Source organism: Bombyx mandarina, chromosome 18 (genome assembly GCF_030267445.1).
Source record: "Bombyx mandarina strain Sakado chromosome 18, ASM3026744v2".
NCBI classification, from domain to species: Eukaryota; Metazoa; Arthropoda; class Insecta; order Lepidoptera; family Bombycidae; genus Bombyx; species Bombyx mandarina.
Window position 1 is genome coordinate 7,661,863 of NC_143224.1, and position 25,450 is coordinate 7,687,312.

General features: G+C 37.4%; 1 protein-coding gene and 1 long non-coding RNA gene across 6 annotated transcripts in view; both read right to left on the reverse strand.

Moving 5' to 3' along the window:
* The window catches only part of LOC149500994 (uncharacterized), a 53,788-nt gene extending 50,076 nt beyond the window's left edge, over window positions 1-3,712 (reverse strand). The window contains exon 1 of the long non-coding RNA XR_016324623.1: window positions 2,672-3,712. This is a non-coding gene — a long non-coding RNA (uncharacterized LOC149500994). The remainder of the gene's footprint in view (window positions 1-2,671) is intronic.
* Window positions 1-25,450, reverse strand: part of LOC114249107 (Histone gene-specific Epigenetic Repressor in late S phase) — a 245,520-nt gene that overhangs the window by 139,625 nt on the left and 80,445 nt on the right. The window lies entirely within an intron of this gene.

Here is a 25,450-nt window from a genome sequence, read left to right on the forward strand (position 1 = left end):
TTAAGTGATGACTGCTACTAAATGGGGCCGAAAGGCTGTGAATTTTAAATAGCCTTAGTCGGTTTATTGGGTTCACATTAAAATACCTCATAGGTTGTTCAAGTCGTCATCTAAATCTGTTATATTAGGCTGACTATTCATATATGGATTTTAGTTTTTCTACACTCGATTGTGGTAGCTATGTATCAGTGTTGCAGTTCACAAAAAGTGCGTATAACTTAGTTGATAATAATCTGTCTAATAATTAATCAAAAGATAGAATGTACACTACAATGTACAAAAGATACAATACAAAGATACAAAGATAATGCGACAGTCCGCTTCAGTAACTATTATTCGAATTCTTCTTTCAACCTCGAAAATATATCCATGACTTTACCATCGTTTTTGTATGCAGTTCCACCACGGTAAGATATATTTTTTAAATAATTGAAAATCAATACCAAGATACAACATTAGAATCTGACGTGTCTATGAATTGAAAGAAAGTAATAAAAAGGGCAACGGGTAAGTAATTAAAGAACAGTTTGGAACATTAACGTGCGATTTTTAGAATTATTTTCTGTCTGTCTTTCTGTTTGTTTGTTTGTGCACTTCACTGGAATTACGGAACAGATTTTCATATTATTTTCATGGATAGACCGATATTAATTAAGAGCAGATAATAAGTCGTCTGCTTGTGTTCGAGCGTAAGATCCTAAGACGGACATTTAGTGCTATACAGGAAAACGATATATGGAGGGGGCGCTATAAACACGATTTGCCTGATATTCACATCCTAATATCATAAAAACTATAAAATTGGACGCCTACGATGGGCAGAACATGTAGTGCAAATGGAGGAGACCAGAATGCCAAGACAACTACTATATCGCAAACCAGAGGGCCGCAGAAGTCGTGGAAGGCCCAGACTCCGATGGTTAGATGTCGTAGAGCACGACGTCAAAGTTATCGGTGTCAAGAACTGGAAGGAGAAAGTACTGAACAGAGCAGTCTGGAGAGACATATTGGACCAGGCTAAGGCCCACCCTGGGCTGTAAGGCCTAAGATGATGAGATATATACGAGCACCTACGATAGCAGTTTATTTTATTAAAATTAGATTTAAAGAAAAGTAAATTGTCATTTATAAATTTTTAGAATATTCTTTCATGCTGTCAGGTATTAGCAGTGTAATTAATACGAAAGTAACTCTGTCTGTTACATTTTTAAGCCCAAGCAATTCAATCATTCTAACGAATCCAGAAAATAGTGTGAGCCCTGTGAAAGAATATAGACTACCTTTCATCCCACTACTTAAATCGGATCTCCGCCACGCTTTATAAAGTGTATTTACGAAGGAGAAACTACAGCTATGAGTAGAGCTAGAAAACAGACACACAACCTAGAAAGTGAATTACTGAGTATTAATTTACGGAATGTTCTCATTTTACAGACTTAATTAGCTTTTTATTGGTTTCTTTAATTCCAAATTAGACTATTCGTGGCAGGGCGTATTGTGAGCCCATTGGAAGTGTGATCATCATCTTACATATTCTAATTACATGTTTCGCTAAAAAGCGCACGATAGCAAATGCAACATTAACCTAATGTCTAGAAGTCGGAAGTGGCACTCAAATTGTATTATTTTCGCCAATGCCTGTTTAGAGTCAAATGAGCTATGGGCGCCTTAACCAGTTAGACTTTAAAAAATTTCAAAAATTATTCAATTCCATTCATATTCATAAATCTAAAATAGCAGCCCATAAAATATAAAAAATTTTTTTTAAATCTCTGTATTTTATCTTTTAATTATATTTATTTTTGTTGAACGGACATCCCTAATAGATAGCCCTAAGTCCAATTAGCTGCTTAAAAGAACCATTGCTCAACCAATAGCACTCAACGGCAAATTGCCACCGCCATATTAATCTACCCGTCTTTCCATTTCTAACGAACAGAAACAAACGGTCCTTTTGAATCTACGGCTGTTTAGTGGTCGTTATCTCTTACTATTTGCCCATTCATATATTTCCCTTGAACATAAATCGACACCAGAATAGGGAATATGCTTTGTAAACATCGAAGAATCGAGCAACAAGTCGTGGGGGCGTATTCCAGTTCGATAGATACGAGGGATATCGCTCGACCTTTTCCGCCCTTTAGAAAGATCATTCGACACCCACATCTGACGGATTGTGTTCGTTCATGCGTGAGAACTGGATATTTCGCGTGTCTGTTACGTGTGAACACGAATAAGATCTGAATGAAGTGACGTCGCGTGACGTCAGGGATTCCCTTTTTGAGTTCCATGTAAATATCATGTGAATGTTAGCTATTGGTGTTTGCGAGTGTGTAATTTTATTTAATATAATTGTTTAAGTCGAGGTTGGCAACAATGAAGAATACGATGCAACTTTTATCTTAAAAGAAGTTTTACATTCGTGTGATGCATTAAAAATAATGAAACTGCACAATTTTATTTGGTTTTACTAGAATCCTAAAGCAAGTCTCAGTAAAATAAAAGCGAAAACGGTAGATAGCGCAAAAAATTTTTAGGTGTTGTTACTGATCATAATAAAGCTTAAGAGAAAGAAGTAAAAAGGCAAGCGCTGCGTGTTAACTACGCATTTGAGAACATTCACTACCTACGTCAAAAGCCGCGTCTATAAACAAACAAATTAGAAATGTACCGAATGGTTCGGCCTTCTCCGCCGTGACGGCACACTGCGTTGTACGATTGTTTTTCTTGTCATTGCTGTGTTGACGTTCGGACACGCGGTACGCCGGCAAATCAGCAATCATCGTAATAAGGATTTGTTTTGATACGGCACGAGAATCGGCAACACGTCGTGATGCGCAGTCAAGACTGGCGCGCAATTCACCAGAAAGGGATGGGTTGCAATCCACGCATGCGCCCTGGCTAACGCGGGAAGCATTTTCTAGAAGCGTTTCCGCGAATATGCGCGACAGGGAAAACCGCGAGATGTGATCACCATTTGACTTTTTTGTTAATTTATGGACCTATTGTTGCCAAACAATATCGTCAGTAGAATACGGGTGATATAATATCACAAGGAACACATAAAAAAAATCAGAAGTAAATTAAATACGCATTTAAAGTTAAATCAGACTGATTAATTTGATTGTGTCCATTATCTATTAAAAATCAAATTATGACTTCATTGACGATTTAAAATTAAACAACACAAGAAGACAAACTGAGAAAAATAACTTGTATCATTGCAATGTATTAAAATGAGTCAATTTTAAATTCAACCAAAGATTTCTCACTATCTTTTGTGTAAACATCTGAAGTAGGAGATTAGGTCAAGGATGAGTTTGTTCCCTGTGTCCCTGAGGCCGGTTCTTACCAAGAAACTCTACTTCATTATTAACTAGTTTCCAACTTTAGACCTTTTTGATTATGCTTGTAATTTGTTACTTAATTTCAGATTTGAGAAGTGAAAAAGACTATTTTGTGCTTTTCGGTACTTGTGATATTTTTTTATATATCTACCGGTTTACGGTATTCTGGTTTTAAGATAAGCCATAGACTTCTGAACATGCATCGGGCATAGTCTTCAAGTCAGAATTGTATTGAAACGGTGGTTACTGTTTTATTTCAATAGTTTGGTATGATGGCTAGATATGAACCTACAAAGGAAGCCTCCTAGTAGAACTTATCAGAAATCCTATTTTGGGAATCGTGGATATACAACTCAAAACTTTGCCGACTTTGGACAGAAAAATGGTATCAATCCGGCTACCAGAATTAAATGTACGTAATTTCGCGTTGATAAAATTACTGCGAAAGTTAAATTAGGTGCTATAGCATTCCCCGTCGAGCGCGGTGTTCCACAGGGGTCGGTCCTTGGCCCTCTCTTGTGGAACATCGGCTATGACTGGGTTCTGCGGGGCGCCCTTAGCGCTCCTCTCCCGGGTCTGAGTATAGTTTGCTACGCGGACGACACTTTAGTCGTGGCCCGGGGGAAGGATTTGCGCGAGTCTGCTCGTCTTTCTTGCGCGGGGGTGGCCTTCGTCATTGGCAGGATCCGAAGGCTGGGTCTGGAGGTGGCGCTCGATAAATCCCAGGCCCTGTTGTTTCACGGGGCCCGGAGAGCGCCGCCTCAGGGGGCCCACCTTGTGATCGGAGGCGTTCGCGTCGAGATCGAGGCGACCGGGTTACGGTACCTCGGTCTCGTACTGGACGGTCGTTGGAGCTTCCGCACTCACTTTGAGAGATTAGGTCCCCGATTGATGGCGGCTGCCGGCTCGCTGAGTCGGCTGTTGCCGAACGTCGGGGGCCTGGCGTGGTGGTGCGCCGCCTCTACACGGCGGTGGTGCGGTCGATGGCACTGTACGGGGCTCCCGTGTGGTGCCACGCCCTGACCCGCGACAACGTTGCGGCGTTGCGACGTCCGCAGCGCGCGATTGCGGTCAGGGCGGTTCGTGGATACCGCACCGTCTCGTTCGAGGCGGCGTGCGTGCTAGCTGGGACGCCTCCCTGGGACCTGGAAGCGGAGGCGCTCGCTGCGGATTACGCGTGGCGATGCGATCTCCGCTCCAGGGGGGAGCCGCGTCCTGGCGCGGCGGAAGTTCGAGCGCGGAAGCTTCAATCTCGGCGTGCCGTGCTCGAGGCGTGGTCTCGCCGCCTGGCGGACCCCACCTACGGGCGACGGACCGTCGAGGCGATCCGCCCGGTCCTCTCGGACTGGGTGAATCGCGACCGAGGACGTCTCACCTTCCGGGCGACGCAGGTGCTCACGGGACACGGCTGTTTCGGTCGCTACCTGCACCTCGTCGCCCGGAGGGAGCCGACGCCGAAGTGCCACCACTGCAGTGGCTGCAACGAGGACACGGCGGAGCACACGCTCGCGTACTGCCCTGCTTTCGCGGAGCAGCGCCGCGTCCTCGTTGCAAAAATAGGACCGGACTTGTCGCTTCCGACCGTCGTGGCTACGATGCTCGGCAGCGACGAGTCCTGGCAGGCGATGCTCGACTTCTGCGAGTCCACCATCTCGCAGAAGGAGGTGGCGGAACGGGAGAGGGAGAGCTCTTCTTCCCTCTCGGCGCCGTGCCGCCGCCGTCGAGCCGGGGTTCGGAGGAGGGCGTTTGTCCAGCTCCAGCCCCTATGTTGAGGTTGAGGTTGAGGCTGCGCCGCACGCTACCGTCACTCTAGCGCGCTGGCACCAGGAGGACGGGACGGCGCGTCGGCGGCTGCGGACTGCGATGCGGTCCGCATTTTCGTCGTCGCTGTCGTCGCCGAACATACTGTTGAAGAGCAACCCGGTCGGCGGTGTATCGCGTTCCGACCCGGCAGGCTGGTTCTGGCCCAGCGGGGTATCCCGGAACACCAGCGGCACCGCCCGGGCGGCCTGGTAGGGCCGCCGTACCGCGGAGACTGACGTCGTTGGTCGTCGACTATCGCCTCGACGACCCGTCGGTCGGGCGTCCTCGGGGTGGCGCCGCGTGTCTGGTTGTAGTGTTGACCGCGGGAACCCCCCTACTCTGAACGGGTTCTGACCCCGGACGGAGATCGGACGTCGGGTGTAAGAGTGCAGGGGAGTCGTTTAGTGGGTGGGCCCTAAAATCCTTGGGCCCGCGATCTGCTCTCAACACCTGCAGATCGTTGAGTCTCACATACCCCGCGCGCCCCCTAGGCGCGGGGACCTCGTAGGAGGTTCGGCCCCCGGCCCGAAAAAAAAAAAAAAAAAAAAAAAAGGTGCTATAGCATAAATAGGTAGGCCGTAATTCCAAGGAGTATCCCTGCAACCTTCCGAGAGTATCGGGATACTTGGGGTCGACATTTCGAGCGATGTCCAGTTTCGGAGTCATTTGGAAGGCAAAGCCAAGTTGGCGTCCAAAATGCTGGGAGTCCTCAACAGAGCGAAGCGGTACTTCACGCCTGGACAAAGACTTTTGCTTTATAAAGCACAAGTCCAGCCTCGCGTGGAGTACTGCTCCCATCTCTGGGCCGGGGCTCCCAAATACCAGCTTCTTCCATTTGACTTCATACAGAGGAGGGCCGTTCGGATTGTCGATAATCCCAATCTCACGTATCGTTTGGAACCTCTGGGTCTGCGGAGGGACTTCCCTCTGTATTCTGTACCGTTTGTTCCATGGGAAGTGCTCTGAGGAATTGTTCGAGATGATACCGGCATCTCGTTTTTACCATCGCACCGCCCGCCACCGGAGTAGAGTTCATCCATACTACCTGGAGCCATTGCGGTCATCCACAGTGCGTTTCCAGAGATCTTTTTTGCCACGTACCATCCGGCTATGGAATGAGCTCCCCTCCACGGTGTTTCCCGAGTGCTATGACATGTCCTTCTTCAAACGAGGCTTGTGGAGAGTATTAAGCGGTAGGCAGCGGCTTGGCTCTGCCCCTGGCATTGCTGAAGTCCATGGGCGACGGTAACCACTCACCATCAGGTGGGCCGTATGCTCGTCTGCTTACAAGGGCTATAAAAAAAACATCAGTTAAGACTGATAAAACATTGATTATTACCAATATTTTTAATTTTTCGTTAACTATTCGTTGGTAGCCTAAGGGACTGTTCCAGCTTCGCGTGGAAGGATGGACGAGCTCACAGGCTCAACCTGAGAGAACTTGCTTGGTTAGTACTCTAACATCGACATTAAATTTGTTAAGGTAGCCATCATACAACACAAGATATTTGACAGATGCCTGAATTTCGTTTACAACATTTTCAGGATAAGTTTGCATATATAGTACAAGTTGCAAATAACAACATTCGGACCGTCGGTTTACCGAGCAATATCACGCGCTCGGTGGAAGGATCTTCTCTAAGTCGTATACATTCCACAAAATCACCTTTTGTTTATTGTTGTTTGTATATTACGTTACTATAGTTTCTTCAACCATAACTGCAATTGTTTACGAATGTAATAAACATGTTGAAGGTTATTTTGAATGTAAAGATCACGGATAACAAAAGTGCAATGTTTCATATCCTCGGTGTGTCTGTCCACAGAGATTCGGCCGACGTGTGATAAAATCAGCGAGTCCTTATTTAAGTCTCGGTTGGGTTACCCATTGTGCTGTTTAAGCGATGGCTAAGTGGCGATTAGGGTGACGTCTCCTTCAGGTGAAGATGGCATCTACAAATAAACGAAACGCTTTCGAGCGCTTTGGGCTTTTGATGCGGTGTGAAGAGGAACGTCAAAAATTATTCATTTTGTGATTAAATATAAGAAAATTGTGATTAAATAAAATAAAATATAATGTTGAGAAATATCATGTTTTATTATTCTTATTATTTTAAACTATTTGCCTAATGCTTATGTGACAAGTACGTCGAAACCGGAAACCATGTACCGTGAATACCATGTATACCTTGTACCAAGTACCAAGTACCAAGAAGAGAAAAAAAACATGATACTGAATAAATTTATCGGTCGAGTACTCGTCGAGTAAAATGAATCTCTCGCCTATTTCCTCAACCAAAATGGGAGTTTTAAAGCTTAATATTGCACTGTAACCCAAGGTTAAGGTAATATTCCCAATTTACAATTCTGTTTTATAAGTGCGTTAAGTTAACAGTGCGGTCAGTAGTTTTGAATAAACGTTTGTTTTCTTCAATCTTTTTTCACATAATGAGATTTTTTATTTAATTCCTCACACGATTCGCCGAATAATTTACATTTGTGCTTCCCAAAATGGAACTACGTTTATTTACACTAACACGCATCCGTGATTGGGTAATTTTATTTTATTATTTTTATGGCGACTATAATCGATAGTTTGAGCCGATAGATTTGTGAATAGATTGCATACCACATTCTCCCTAGATAATGCAGATGATACAACACAACAGTGGGAATAACTGCTTTGCGTATTGTTGATCTGCACAGTCAGGCGTTCCGATTGATAGGATTGACCAACTGTTACGCAATATCATTGAGACTTCGATCTACTGTCTAAGGCAGACGGTGGTATAGTTGTGAATACGTTGCTATATCAATGATATCCGCTAGCCAATAAACACCAGGTGAGCCGTAAACTGGTCACTTATCCGCGCAATAAAAATAACAAACACCTCGAAAGCGAAATCGGCTTCTAAAACTTTATAAGTTCTCGACAAAGCTGTTTACAGGGCAATTTTAGACTGTGGGTCAAATTTCATCCTTTTTTCTTCAATGAATTCCGAAACAAATAGTTGGAATATGTCTATTTTTTTATACTAGTGGTCCTGCAATAGTCGAAATTCGACAATAATTAATTGAAATTATAAGTTTGAACATTATTATGGTTCTATTGTGAAAGACTATTATATTTCTATAAAAAAAATCGTGAAAACTACACTAAAGACAAATGATATTAAAGGCAAACCATACTATTCTATTCTCAATTTGACAAGCAAACTTTAACAATAAATAGCAGAGTATTTATGCGTGTGTGTGTCAAATATTTGTCAGTGTGTGTAATGTTTTCTTTATTGATTTAATGTATCTTTTATGCATTATTTAAAAAAAATATTAGCAATGTGCGCTCCTTCTCTATATTTTATATAAGTGTGGGAAGTTTCATACGCCTGCGTCCGCGCAATTTTCGTAAAAAGGTGTACAAAGTTTTTGCTTCACGTATTAATATATAGATAATAAAATATAGTGTTTTCTTTACACGAGTCACGCTGTATGGGGTATTTACGGGGGGTAATTACGAAAATAGTTGCTGTTGCTGTTACAACGGGATCAAACCATTTTTCCCTCGACTTCAGTCTTTTAAATTTGATTAGTGGTCTAGCGTTGTGGGGCCGCGATGGTCCAAAACTAATCCAAAACCAGTAAACGCTTACCAAAACAGAGGATTACATCCCAGACAGGCTTACCTGTAACAGAAAATTAATTTGAATCTTAAAATGGATAATCCAACATAACATAACTAATAATTATGAGTATCAAATTCTATTATATATATTATTATATTACCAAACAGAACGTGTTGTCATGATTTATCTGATATACTTTGCGAGTATGCTGATAGTACTTTAAGTCGTACGTAATACGTACTTAACAAATGTTCACGATTGACTTCCACGGTGAAGGAATAACATCGTTTAATAAAAATCAAACCCGCAAAATTATAATTTGCGTAATTACTGGTGCTAGGACCTCTTGTGTGTCCGCACGGGTAGGTACCACCACCCTGCCTATTTCTGCCGTTAAGCAGTAACGCGTTTCGGCTTGAAGGGTGGGGCAGTCGTTGTAACTATACTGAGACCTTAAAACTTATATCTCAAGGTGGGTGGCGCGTTTAACACCAGGCGGGCTGTGAGCTCGCCCACCCATCTAAGCAATAAGAAAAGTTGTTAATTTCGCTATTTATACTCTTTTCTGTAATAAAGACCTAAGAAATATGTTCATTTATATTTTGAAAAAAAAAAAGAATGTTCTCATCATAAAGAAACATGTTTTGAACATCGTACTGAATAACGGCCGCTTGCAACTATTTATTTAATTTGGTTTTATTTTCCAATCGAGCGTAACATGTGCACAATATTGTTAAAACGGCTAATTGAAAATTGCCTCTGGCTATTCGTCTATTTTACTGAAGAGTTGAATTTCGCAAAATTGCTGAAATAGTTTTTCGAAACAATAGGTTTAGATACGTCCTTTTTTTTATCGATAATCGGTTTTATGGTTAATAGTTTTGTGTTCCTTGTTTTTGATCTCTTGGCTTTATAAAAAAAAAATACATTCATCCATGTACATAGCATAGAGTTTTTAAAATAAAAATAGTTTTTAAAAAGCTTAACAATTATTATTTATAATTATTAATTAATTTTTGGAGAACAGATGAGCTAATCTGATGGTGAATGATTGCGAATATCCGCAATACCAAGAACACAGTCAAGTTCTTGTTTATTGCTCGGAATTCATCTCAAGCCCCGTTTAAAAATAATATTGGTACATTTGTTTAGATGTTTGCATTTTGCAATTCCTTGGTGTACAATAAAGCGTACTCTATATTTTGTAATATTTGTTAGGTTTATATAGATTTAGACACATTTTCATGCTATTTTCTTCGGTATTCGCGAGTCGTAGATATAATTAATACTACTTTTACGACTTACGACTAAGTTGTCTGTGATCACGAAAATAGTAAATCATTCGAAACTTTAGAAAAAAGGAGAGCGAGATTAAACAGTAAAAATAGTTTTAAATTAAATTTCACTTTAATTATTTTAATAACATACTTTCAATCAAATCGGCTTACTTTTTCATTACAAAGTCAACTACAAAACTAAAGAACCTAAAATACTAATGAACTTTGCTATTATAAAAATATTTCCTAGAAATTTCATCTATGGCAATGAATAAAAGTCCGGCTGAGTATTCTATGAAAGCATGCCTGTTTAATGGAGTGTTTAAGATGCTATCTTGCGCTTGGCAACCAATTACAAATTGTACAACAAAAAATTTACTATTGATGTTTTGTATTCAAGTACACCACAGTACTTTCTAATGGTGTCAATGTCTAGTCGGATAGATAGTTATTATGAATTGGTTTTGTTAATGGTTATTTGATATCTAAATTGGCATTTAAGCGAAAATAAGGTAAACATGAGGTTTTTGATGTGATGGGTCATAGATTTGTACCTCATTTTTGATTAAATTTACAAATAGACGACTTTGTCAGATGAAGGGATTTTTGTTTACGATGATAGGTTGTTGTAGTTTACTTAAGCGACATGAATCTTCTTTTCAAATCAAATCAAATCAAATCAAATTTTAGTCCTTATCCCACATTATTTGGGAAAAGAGCAGCTTGTCCTCTTATCATGCTGGGTAGGGATTGGGCATGAGTTAGGTTGGTTGGCTTACTTGGGTTATATCTCCACATTTCCTACAACCTGCCATAGGGAGAACTTTTTTGCTTCTTATTTTGGTGTTCTTTTTACTTGCTTATCCGTTTTTGGTTCTATGATTTGCATTTTATCATTATAAACATCTACACTAAAATTTATATATTCAATATCAAAAAGATTTAAATATCACATTTTATAGTTTTTCTTATGTCACATGTCACATGCTTTAAGCTACATGAATGATTACTATAATACTTTAAATAACTAGAATAGATCAGACCAGCTCTTTTGAATAAATAGATCATGATAAAACAAAAACAGTATCAATAAAAAGTATACTAGCAAAATTTTGAAAATACCACATATTGTCTTTCAATATTCAAGGTATTATATCAGGTTTAAAATAACTGAATGCTGAAAGCTGAATTGGCTTTGTCAAAACCACGAACAATCAGTGCTACCGGCTTCCGATCTAGCTTGAAAATATTGTGGGATTTATGTATCAAACATTGTTTTTGGGGTTTGAAATAAAGCATTTTGTTATGGATCTTTTATTAGAATGTTTAAATTTGTATTTCATAGTATGGTTAATCTTTATATATTATATATTTCTTCTGTACGTGTGTTTGTCACTAAACTCCTAAACGGCTGGACAGATTTTAAGGAAATTTTCTGTGTACCTTCAGGTGGATTCGAGAATGGTTTAGATTTACAAATCAGCCCGGCAGATGGCGCTGCAGTCGGTATGTAGGTTATTTATCTTTCCTAGAATTAATTTGGCAAAACAACGTTTTTCCGGGCCAACTAGGTTTTATATAGTCATTTCGATTTAGCTTCGCTGTGATTCAAACATTTTATAAAATACTCCCATTTGTTGAAGTTATTCGCACGTTATCCAGCATACGTTGATAGTATACCGGAAACTTTCTAGCAACGTTCAACTCAATCGAATAAATCATGCACGGTCACGTAGTAGAATACGAATAACAAATAAACATGTGTTGACCGAAAAGCACTAAAACTTTTTTGTTGCGTTAAATTTTGAAAAGATTTTTCTTTTAAATGCTTTATTCTCGAGCTATTATAAATATTTTTTTCAAAAAACTTTGCTATTATTTTATCCTCTCAGACCTCTCAATAGTCGACGAGAATAAAATTGTTTCAGATCTGACTTATGCCGCGGTCGGTTAATGGGCCAGGAGCACCGACTGCGACCGACAGCCACCAATTACAAAATCATTAATAAACACCCCGAAATATGAAGCGGGGAAATAATAAAGTCGAACCGGGCTGAGCGGCCGCCCGCGCAAACCGTCGGCATTCATTGGGCTTGCCAACTTGAAACTTTAATTTATCGCTACGTTACATTCCGGGATGATGGGAACTAAAACTTTAACAGAATTTGTAAAAATAATAATGCAATTAATATGAGTAGTGTGGCGGTTTAAATTGATAGACTGGTATAATTTAAGATATAAACGGAACAATGTAAAAATAAAATACACTGTACGGTTTGTCCAAACCACCCTCTGATGTGATAGTTATAATAACTCCAATGCTTGGAGTAATTATTTATTGATAAGCTTATGGTGATTGATCGATGCTTACAAATGATATTATGCAAGTACGCGACACCTTGAACTAACTCGAAAATGAATTATGCGGTGTAAAATGCATTCGTATGCAATATAATATGTGCGCGCTTGACCGTATATACAAATTCTCAGCTTCTATTCTATTCTATTCTGTTCTATTCTGTTCTATTCTGTTCTATTCTGTTCTATTCTGTTCTATTCTGTTCTATTCTGTTCTATTCTGTTCTATTCTGTTCTATTCTGTTCTATTCTGTTCTATTCTGTTCTATTCTGTTCTATTCTGTTCTATTCTGTTCTATTCTGTTCTATTCTGTTCTATTCTGTTCTATTCTGTTCTATTCTGTTCTATTCTGTTCTATTCTGTTCTATTCTGTTCTATTCTGTTCTATTCTGTTCTATTCTGTTCTATTCTGTTCTATTCTGTTCTATTCTGTTCTATTCTGTTCTATTCTGTTCTATTCTGTTCTATTCTGTTCTATTCTGTTCTATTCTGTTCTATTCTGTTCTATTCTGTTCTATTCTGTTCTATTCTGTTCTATTCTGTTCTATTCTGTTCTATTCTGTTCTATTCTGTTCTATTCTGTTCTATTCTGTTCTATTCTGTTCTATTCTGTTCTATTCTGTTCTATTCTGTTCTATTCTGTTCTATTCTGTTCTATTCTGTTCTATTCTATTCTATTCTATTTACACATTCTCAGCACATAACAGTTTGAATAATACACTCGGATGGCTTTTAATAAAAGTTAATCAAAATTACAAAAGTTCAAATCAAAATACGTTATTGAATAAAACGACTGACAGCCCTAGAGTGCAGCCGCTGCTTGCGATTTATTCATAAAAATAAATTGGCCACGTGCACCGGTTGTTGGTTTATTGCATAGCCGCTATGAAATCATATCGACAAAAATATTCTTTTAGGTAAATGTTGTGATCAATATTGAAAGAAATGTTGTTTGTTTATATTTATTTTATATTTTCGATGTGTATACGAACAACAAAAGCTTGGTAATAACATTTTAATCACAGAAATTCACTGAATATTGTCTTTCTGTTTGTTAAAGTTCAATTTAAATCATCCCAATTTTCCTGGTCGGTGAATTTCATTCAGTTACCAGTTGGCGTACGCTTAAACAATCATTAGGTATTTTTAAACCATACGGCAAAACTGAAATATTTTCCTGGAATATACTTTAGTCAATACATAAGCACACAGACAAGAGAAGTTTTGAGATATGAAGATTGTTGAGATGTCGAGAGAATGAAAACTTTTTTAAAAAAATTACAAAGAAACTTACTTTTACTGGTGGTAGGACCTCTTGTGAGACCGCACGGGTAGGTACCACCACCCCGCCTAATTCTGCCGTGAAGCAATAATGCGTTTCAGCTTGGAGGGTGGGGCAGCCGTTGTGACTATACTGAGACATTAGAACTTATCTCTCAAGGTGGGTGGCAGCATTTACGTTGTAGATGTCTATGGACTCCAGTAACCACTTAACACCAGGTAGTCTGTGAGCTCGTCCACCTATTCAAGCAATAAAAAAAAAACCTCTGAACATGGCATTGATCTTTTAATATTCACTATATTTTACATTGTCATTTTTAATGTATACGTGTAAATGATACTTATATTGATAGCATTTAGAGTCGTAAATTAGATAGCAATTTGAATAGTCGACTTTGACAAATATGTCATGTAATAACCGTATCGTAATTTCTAAAATTCAAACTTTTTAAATCGACGTTTTAATGATTAATGGTCCAACTAGCCTTATTGCCTTGTGGTAACCTAAAATTTAACGTCCCGCCATCTACCATATTATAGTCATTTAAAATTGTAATTACTGAGATAGTAATTGAATATAATTTTTACGAATTAAATTGATAAACCAGTCTAAAAATCTGTTTGCTGTTCTTTATGAATTAAATGCGGGATAATAATCAAGTTTTCCGCTGTTTAACAATCTTTTAATACGTAACTTAACGTTAAGCATATTTGAAACGAAAATGAGACGAGAAATGATTAGGGCGTACGATAAAAATCGTAGAATAAATCATCAAATTCGTAAAATTATTATATTGCTGAAGGTAGAATAAAGTGTCAAACTAGTAAAATTTATATAGAAGAAGGGTAGGAAGAGAATTTCATTATTTATTGGGGCTATCCTACACTGTTCGATACCAGTACTCTGCCTGTTTTTTTCGCTTGATAGTAATTAAGATAGTAATATATTCCGTTTTGACAGATGTACAGCTGTTATGCAATACAATTGAACACCGACTTGATGTTTCAAGTACAGTGGTAGCATTAATGTTTTTTATTTATTTTATTACTTAGACTAGACGGGTGGACGAGCTCACAGCCCACCTGGTGTTAAGTGGTTACTGGAGCCCATAGATATCTACAACGTAATTGTGCCACCCACCTTGAGATATGAGTTCTAAGATCTCAGTATAGTTACAACGGCTACCCGACCACAAATTACTGCTTCACGGCAGAAATAGGCAGGGTGGTGGCACCTACCCGTGCGGACTCACAAGAGGTCCTACCACCGGTTAAGAAATTTGGGCCGTATGCTCGCTCGTCTGCCAACAAAGGCAATTAAAAAACTTTTCCTCTCTTAGGTCGAGCCCGTGAACTCACGTACCAGCGAATAGGTAGGAAAAAAACTACTTTTTTCAGTTCCATTAGTAGCTCCATTAGTTGTAGGCGTATTTACTTTTGATAAAATAATATGTGTCTACATATTCTTCTAGACATTCATAGAATAAAATTTCAGAATCAAAGTCAAATAAGTAAGCCCGTTGAGATTGATAGACCTGTTAAAGATGACGTAATAGATACAAGAGTACGCTTACCGTAATGCGGTCTCAGTGAAATCAATTCTCTCCAGACGCCACAACACAATTTATGATAACAAGTTTCTGTTTTACGATTTTTAGTGTAAATCGAAAATAACTAAACAAAAATATAAATTTAATTGTATTTTACTATTAGATATTCTTGCCCTTGGTTTAATAATTACCTGCTTTGAAAATATTTTCATAAACAAATAATTTAGTGAATGTTTCCGATCGTGCCATACGGCTGTGTTTGTAAATAGATGGTTCGTATTTCATTCTCGGAGTTATATAACGACGGATTTTCACCAATTTCTTTAACGTTATCTTTAACATTACGTTAAAGATTGATTTATTTATGAAATTGGCGTATGGGGAGTAAAATTTTAGTAAAATTAATCTGTATCACTCTCTAGTTTAAATTATAATGTGTAATCTTGCTTAAATTGAAATACATTATTTGTCGTATGAAAATATGCTATGTAAATAAAAGGATTCAAAACTTTTGTTTAACTTTGAACTCCTGGTCTCGCATTCTACAGTATTTGATTCTACATTATATTTTTCTCGTTAAATATTGTAATGATATAACTTTCAGAATACTACTACAATACAAATACAATAGTAAAATACAATCCTACTTCTTAAAGTGAAGCGATGACGTGGCCATATAACGTAAATATGTATTGAATGATAAAAATAAATATATAAATATTACAATTATACAAATTTCACAAGCATTTTTCAATCCCGTGTAGCCTCCCAGCGCTTCATTCTCACACAAGGGACTTGTTTACTTTTATTAACAAAGTTTCAACTTTAACTTAGCTGAAAACAAATTAATAAAATAAAACATGTTACCTTTTCGAGCTTAGATCGTTTATTGGTTCAGTCAAAAGTTAATTGTGCTTTTATTGATGCAATTTCTATGTTTAATTTTACATTTTTTATTATTTTTGAACATTAATTAATTTTACAGAGTCAGTTAGATCTTAAATTATAATGCAACAGATCTTTAACTTAAATAAGTTAAAGGCCAGACTCTAAGTTCATTTGAAATTTGAAAATTTTCCAGTAGACGAATAATGGGAGATTAAATCATTGTTAGCTTGCGCGGCTGGGATTGTGGAAAATATGATAGTAAAATAATCTACGTTCTCAGCGGTATTCAGGTTGCCCCCAAGGCAATGGTGGCTCAAAAGAATTCTACTAAAAATTACTCTATTCTAGCGCTGGAGTGCCTGTGGACTCATTAAGCTGGGTCGACCTACTAATGAATCTATCTGGACATGTTGTTGTCTAAGGAAATATGAAAGCTGATAAATTTAGAATAAAAAACCAATAATAAGTATGATATGAATCTCTTTGGTAGCAAAGAGTTGTTTAGTAAAACCAAAACATTGCTTGGAGCCCTCGCAGAATATTTCAGAGCTGGGGAGCACCTAAGTAGATGAATCTGGGCGATAATCCAACATATGCATACATAGATCCAAGATATACATGGATGAAATGAAAACTATGACTTTACTTTATGAGGGTAGCGGATTGGTCTGACGTGCTAAGATGTTTATAAACTCTTACGTCTAGACGCTGTAGCATGATTAATGCGGGTGGGTTTCATGAAGAGTTGATAGTGGACAAGGAATAACTCAAAAGACCCCGAAGAGTCAAAGTGTCTGAGAATTATTTGTCGAACTGCTAAAAATATAAAAAAGCTTCTGAGTGGGGTTTATGTAGATACTCCGTTTTAGACGTTCCATTCGAGTACTATGAGGTATTGTTGAAAATGAACTCGCCAACTTTTTTAGCCGCAACAGGAGCAGAGTCTACTTTCACTCCTGGGACCGAAGTGTTCATCTACAGGGCATTTCTATACACCAGGGGTGGCTAGCTTGATTAGAACCAAGATCTAATGTCTACTGACGAAACACTCTGCGATCTATCAATGATCTTTCTTGAAATTTAATGGAACAATAGTTCAGTATACAAATTAGTAGCATATTTTCTTTTATTAAAAATATTAAAATAAACCTAACATTATATAATAAAAGAGAACTATTGTGTAAAAGAGATGATAAATAATGTGAAGTGATGGTCGTTAACAAATGATACAAGATGAAGATGATGCGTGCAGCAATTGGTGATTACGTTGGGCAGTCTGTTCTATGTATTTATATTTTTTTGTCTTGCCACTATCCACTGAACTAATAGCCACGATCTACCGGTTGACCACTCCTGCTATATATCTTTGTTGCCACGTGCTATCCAGCCCTGGAAAGAATTTCCTTCCATGACGCTTCCTGAGCACTAACATATCCCGGATAATTTAAAGAAAATGTAACCAGATTGTCAGTGGGTCAGAGTGTAGGCAAGCGGCACGTCGTAAGCTTCTGCCATCAAAGGCAAACTTATTTAAACAATGTTGACGAGGTGTGTGGCGCATTTACGTTGTAGATGTCTATGGGCTCCAGTAACCACTTAACACCAGGTGGGCTGTGAGCTCGTCCACACATCTAAGCAATAAAATAAAAATAAAAACCGAAAAAAACTCGTTTCGAGCACCGTTCCCGATACCGATACGGTCATAATTTAGCATTTCAATGTAACCGGAAAACAATTTTCATTTTCGTACTCGTTCAATATCATTTTATTGCTTTTAAATTTTCTGGGCTCGCTTTGTGTAGCAAAGGCAGTTGTTACCAACGCCACCAGATGCTTTTAATCTAGTTACATTGTGTATGATGAAAAAAAATATATGAATAGAGTATATTTTTTCGTATTGCACCAGCACTTCGTTCGAACCACTCTACACCATGCTTAAGAATGTCATTGTATTTATATGGTTCATGATTGGTCATTGCTTTGTATAGAAATGGTATTGTTGTTTAATTATGGATATGAGCACGTAATTTATACTATATTTATATTATTATATTATAATTTATGTTATTTTTATTGTAACAATTTTCACTGTATTGGCGACAGTATAATGTACACATATGGACAAACGAAAAATCAGCTAAACTCATGTTCGCAGTTTTTTAAACCCATAGACACACTGTGAATGCTATCTTCGACTTTTAAATATTAAGCTGAAGTATGTTACACTGAAATTACGGTTATAACATAATGGCACGACCTCCGGTCTTGGAGTGCAGTGGCGTGGTGGTAGCCATCACAGAACACAATTTGACAGATGCCTGAATCTCGCTTACGACATTTTCAAGATAAGCTTGCATACCTACAAGTTCCAAACAACAACACCAGGGCCGTCGGTCTACCGAGCAATATCACTCGCTCGGTGGAAGGTCTCTTTGTCGTATTCCTACAGTATAGTATCGTATTGAAAACATAGGCTTGCCCTACTGTTTACTTTAATATTTTCAGCCTCGCGGTAATGTTCATTAACAATGAAATAAGAGAGTGGAAAAAAAAAACGTTTTATTTCCTCGTTTCACAGTGGAGGCAGGACGAAAACAAGACAGCGAAAATAAATAATGAAGCCCAATTAACTAAGAAAAGACTTTCAACGGCGAACCACGATAAATGGAAGAGAAAGCCAAAAAACAATTGAATTTAACTAATGATCATGTTCACAAAAGTGTACTGTTCCGAAGTGAATTTGTAATTATGAACATACCACTTGTATGAGTACACTAAACTTTCTTAGGCGTATATACACGAAGATAAAAATAATGCTAATTAATCATTTAAATCTTTTCTGTTAGTATTAGTAGGCTGCTGTTAAACATTCTTTTTAATTGTTCAGAGGGTCGATAGAGCTGACGGCCTCCTGGTGTTAAGTGGTGAATGGAGTCCATGAATAGCATATAAATGTTGTTACCTATTTTGAGACATGAGGTCGAAGTCCATCCCACCTTTCACATGAAAGGCTTCTTTGAGGCTAAAATACTCAAGATGGCAGTACCTAACAACGCGCTCTATCTACACGCCTCACCTTCAACGACCTTAACAGCCATAAAATTCGTAAATTTATTGTACCGAGGCTTTAAATAATTGAGTATTAAACTGAAAACTATTCTCCTAATAAACAATGGAAGCGAGAATATAATTAATGAAACTCCTGCCGCTTCCAGATAATCTCTGAGAGGAGCTAGCATCAAAACCTCGGACCGAGAGATTTTGTTAACGTAATGCGAAATGCCCGCTTTTGTGCTTAATTTGTAGTTGCAAAGGATTGTGCTCCAAACAAAACAGAAACGAGCAGGGGTTTTTACGGTTTCATGATTATTAAGTTAAATGAACGTATTACAACTTACTGAGAATTTTTAATTTTTTTAACTAAGCCCTTTAGAAAAATTTATACCGAGCTTTTTTATTTTATTCGGAAGACAAACTGTGAACTTAAACTATATAAGACAATATGTATATATTTTCAGTACTCCAAAGTATACGGATTAAGCGGGTTTAAGCGGTTATTTAAAAATTTACAGTTTTACTAAAGACAAACTTCTGATGTACTAAGGCAATCTTAATTCAATTATGAGACTTGATTTTGAAGAATCTAGAAGTGACACGTATCGCACCTTTAGAATTGAAGTGGTTTAACAAATTTTTTAAGAGAATGAGGTTTATACTTTGAACGATCTATGAACATGAGTCACCCGTCATGACTTACGCCCGTCATGACTTACGCGTGTGTGGTGTTCGCTCACGCGGCCCGCACACACATAGACACCCTCCAATCTCTACAATCCCGCTTTTGCAGGTTAGCCGTCGGAGCTCCGTGGTTCGTGAGGAACGTTGACCTACACGACGACCTGAGCCTCGAATCTATCCAGAAATACATGAAGTCAGCGTCAGAACGGTACTTCGATAAGGCTATGCGTCATGATAATCGCCTTATCGTTGCCGCCGATGACTACTCCCCGAATCCTGATCACGCAGGAGTCAGGCACCGTCGACGCCCTAGACACGTCCTTACGGATCCATCAGATCCAATAACCTTTGCATTAGACGCCTTCAGCTCTAACACTAGGAGCAGGCTTAGGGACCTCGGTAACCGTACTCGTCGAACTCGACAAAGAGTTCGCCGTGCAACCTAACCCATGAATCAGCTCGCTGAGTTTCTCGCCGGATCTTCTCAGCGGGTCGCGATTCCGATCCGGTAGTAGATTCATTCGCGAAGCAGCTACTCTTGAGCTGTTGGGTCTCCTTCGGAGGCGCTCGGGTAGCTGTTAGCAAATCCCACCCCTCCTGGCTGAGCCTTTGCTCGCCCACCTGTCCTGGTGAAACTGGAAAGGCCTCCGGGCCACCAGTAATCCTTCAATCATAAAAAAAATATGAGTCAATCGCTTGAATCAATCCCTTAACTTGAAGTATTATAATAAAAAAACTAAAAATATTTGAATTTCTTCAGTTACATTTTTGGGGGTTATCAAAAGATAAGTACATAGTTTCAATCAGTTTTCTGAAGATACTTATTTCGATAGCTTAGCCCGAAAGACGATCGAGCGACGAATTCGAGCTACTTAAATATTACAATAAAAATTAAGACTTCGATGTTATCTCATCTCAAGTTAATCACCCATCTATAGCAAATATGGGAGAATCCTTCGTCGACGTGGTTACGATAATTGGAATGAATGCCATTGAAATCAAATGAAATAGTTTGAAATACAGCCATTTGTTGAATCGTTCAAAGTGCTAACCCTAAAATTACAAAGTCTCAATTCAATCAATGAATAACTTTCGGAGGTTTAAGATTTTGAATGAATGTAAAATTTACATTGGCCACGAAAGCTGTAAACTATTTGAAACATCAGAAATTGTAAATTGTATAAAATAGAGTTCAAGGTTAAACATTGTTTTGAACAAAATAATAGTGAATTAAAATAATTTAGTCAGTTCCGACAAAATATTATAAATATAACAACATACTAACTAAACATTTGTTGACGTTAAATAGAAGAGGAAAATTTTTCGCTTAGCTTGACACATGCTCCGAAAGCAATTGGCTGTATTTTTTCTGGTTACGAACAGTGTAAACCAAAACAAAAGTCAATATCATTATTATTAAAGAGGACAGAAGACCCATTACATTGTGTATTACATAAAGGGTGATCTCGAATGGGCTGGGCCGTAATTCCGTCCAATAATCCTTTACGATGAAGAGTTGAATAAGGGGCCTGGCGTGTTATGGCATATTCTTGAACGTCGTTTCCTCAATAATTTGTCTTCGAGTGAAAGGATTTGCTTTTACCGCTTGCTCTCGATCCTACGAAATAGATCTGATTTAAATTTTATGCGCGGTTGTCGAATAGTTGAGATATTTTCCTCTTATCGTCACTTTTAGGTTTAAGTACGTAGGTTTCATGAAATGTACGAAAATATTTATTTAATAAACAGATTTCACTGTAAACATAAAACACTGTTTGTTATAGGCAATAAAACTTTGTTTTTGAATCGGCGTCCTTCGACTGCGCTACGTTGAGGCGTGGCCTTAAAACGTCGTAATAACAAATACGCTCGCCCGTTTAAATTACAGTTTGTTGTATGTCAGTTACTGGGTCATTGGCAACGCGAAACCCAAATGTGGAGGTTATTTCGTTATGAAACGAACGAACAGGGTTACCAATATTTAACAGATAAATTTAATAAAACATAATGAAAGTCCATCATCATCTATCAGACGTGATTACGTTACGTTGAAATTTAAACAAAAACTTGCAACATAACCAATTAATTTTTGTGGCCAGTTGCTTAATTTTTTCAATAAATTTTATTTAAATGCTTAAGTTAGATTAAAATCTAGCAGTATTCATTCTTCCACCTGACGGTAAAGTTAAATGATGTAATTAAAATTTATATCTATCAGTAGACGGCGAACAGACACAGGCGTCACCATAGATGAATCACTCAAATTGAAACGCAATTTATAATTTTAACCTAAGCCGACTAACTTACATTAATCTAATTGGTAGCATACGTCGATATATTAGGGATGGTCAATATGAGAAAAACATCGATGTTGACATTGATGTAAAAATCGATTTAAAAGGATCGATGTACGATAAACATCGATGTTTTTGGTAGGAAATAAAACTGTATGTAATGTATGTCTTTGTTAATATTTTTATAGTGTAGTCTTGGCGAAATTTGTGATTATAGAAGTATAAAAAAATACAATCTTAATAGTGTACAAACTTACAATTCCAATTAATTATAGTCGAATTTCGACTACTGCGGGACCTCTAGTTTTCTTAATTTCACACACATTTAGGTACTACGGCTTACTTCGATAACGTTAATCAGTGTCATCTAGTTTAAAATAGTTGTACTACCTAGGGACTACCCGCCGTTAGATGGCCCTAAAAGATATACGGACGTTTCGATAATTCGATATTTTATTCTCATAATATCGATGTTTTCCAGCTAATCATCGATGAATATCGATCAGCCCTACGATATATGTACATATATACGACCAGATACCGAGAACGTCTGTTCGTGCTTATCCGTGTTTGTGCTCCACTTGATTGAAAGATAATGTTAGGAATTTGTATGACGCGCAACGATGTCTACACATAGGAATGTATCTTAAAAGGGGTGACAAATGATCGATAAAGCATCACGGATACACCATGTCAACATTTACTTTTATTATCTGTAGTAGAATAATTCAAAAACAATATTGTAAAAACGAATAATTTGATTATCAATATTTTAAAATTATTTGCTTGTAAGAGGTTTCTGAATATGAATAAGATATAACTTCATTTAATATTTTATGCAGCGTTTCAAAGAGTTGGCAACCCTACGTACACTTGTACATCAAGGTAGCTGGAATCAAATAACAGCGTTGGATAACTGAAACATTTATTCATAAGTACTTTTCGTTGAAGTACACATTTATTTTACTCTTGGAATACTTTTTTATTTACTTTTTTGTTTCTTAGAGCTTTGATTAACTTAAGCCTCCGTATCGGTATGGTTTTAAATTCGGTTAAGATAGGTCATGATTACGTTACCCATTGAACTTTTCGATACGCAAGCTGTCAGTTATCTACATATTATATTAAATAATGCTGCAACGTTATTCTTTCGTACTTATATTTTCAAATAATTGCTATAATTATGGTTCTTCTAAACTCGACTCAAGTGAAGTTTGTGTATGACAATACCGCGTTTATATGGCTTGTTATATTATGTATACCTGTGTGAGCCCCTGCACACAACGCTTTGCTATTCACGCTGCTTCTGAGCAAGTTTCTAACTTTCTCATTGAAGAAAGTGACGACACAATAACGCTTAGTGTTTTAGTGGTAAAACATTTTCATTAAGTTTAGTATTGTCATTACATACCTAAAAATATGTATTGTTTGTTCATCCTAGTACTTGACACGTGATATTTATTTGTTAGCCTATTCAATTCTATAACAAAAAAAAATTGCCTTAAACTTATGCATTTCTTAAAACATTACTGAGAATAAAATAGTTTATAAATTACGAAATTAAGCGTGTACAAACGCAAAAGGCAAAAACTGAACTAAAAGTAAAAAAAAAAATTTAAACAAATTAGGATTTTTTATGTTAGAAATTCAAAAGAGTAGCTATGAGACAAGAACTTATACAGCGAATACTAAATATCTTAAGATGCTGACCGGGTAACGTAATCGTATTTAGTGGTACATCATAGTGGTAGATCAATGGTACGATTGTCTATAACAATAACAAGCACACATCTGAACATAATGATTAGGTAGGTACTAAAGAAAAAACCACAATAGTTTTTGGGAGTGTTACGATAATAAGATACGATATTTTTTTAAGTTACAATCGTTGTTACCAAACAAAACAATGATGCATTTAATTTTTATTTATTTAATAAACTGTTGTTCGTGTTACGATCGAGAAACACCGGTAGTTTGATAGGTAGTGAAACGACAAAGGGAGACTACACTTACGGACCGGGTCAAGGGTCAAGACAGCCCGGTCTGAATGTATATAGGATAACGATAATGGCCCATTGCGGCCTCATTACCTCCCTATATTGGACGACTTATCACGTGCGACGATGTCTCGCTATTTATTAAGATTATTCCATTACTTATCTCACACCATTTTTTAAAATAATTGATTGTAAAGCATTGGAATCATTAGAATTCTTGTTTTACTTTTGTTTCGTGACTATCAGTGCTTACGTTCAGGAGGGAAGAAACACGAGCGTGAGTGATGACAGCAAAAAACTCTTCTAAAACCCACAATAATCAATGTTAATACTTCACCACACTATTTGGCCATTCTGCGACAGTTAAAATTGCGACTTGTTTCTTATTCTCTTTGCATTCGTCTCTTTTTCAGAATAAGGTTACAGTTTTCTTTGAACTCAAACTAGAATCAGCAATATATTGTTTCATTTACGAAACAATTGAAAACTGCAAAAGAACATCGTTACAAAAAAAAAAGATGGAGTGTGGAAAATATCCATGGCCAGTAACAGATATAAATGGGATTATTGCTTCATAAGCACTTAGTTTCAACGAAACTTCTTTAATGGGCTGAACAAAGAGATTCTCAAGAACGAAGTTTCATAGAAATAGTGTTGCGCTATCCTTTCTTAAATGAATAACATTCAACAGCTAAGCTATGATTTTCTCCCATGCTAAGGATGCTGGAAACAATACAACATACAAAATACATCTCACCAAGATATTGACTCCGACAGGCAATCAAAAGGTTATCGATACGTAGCTTTTTTTTACAAAATTTTACGTTATTCTTATTTAATTATTTGTATAATATAACAAACATTACACAATAACAACAGTGACAATAATAAAATTAAAAGAGGTTTTTTAGTACGAATAACTTATAATATAAACTTTTATCAATCTGGTTTAAACAGGTTTTTATTATATATTTTTTAACCAATACACATAACTGTTCAAATAATACATAGAGGTTAATTTGATTTCCTGTTTCTAAGTACAAATATTTACGTCGCTTTACGATAGAGATTGCTTTGAGAAATTCAACAACCAAACAAAGTTTCCGTTCTGAAGAAATAATTTTATTTATTTCTTGGAAAATTGTTGCCGACATTCAGTTTATATTTGAATTAATTAATTGGCTTCGTATTTATACAGAGTAATGTTTCGTTAAGTAAAATATTCCTCCTAATGGTTTAATGTATTTACGTTGACAGAGACGGCCTTATAGCCTTATTGTGTAGGCCATAAAA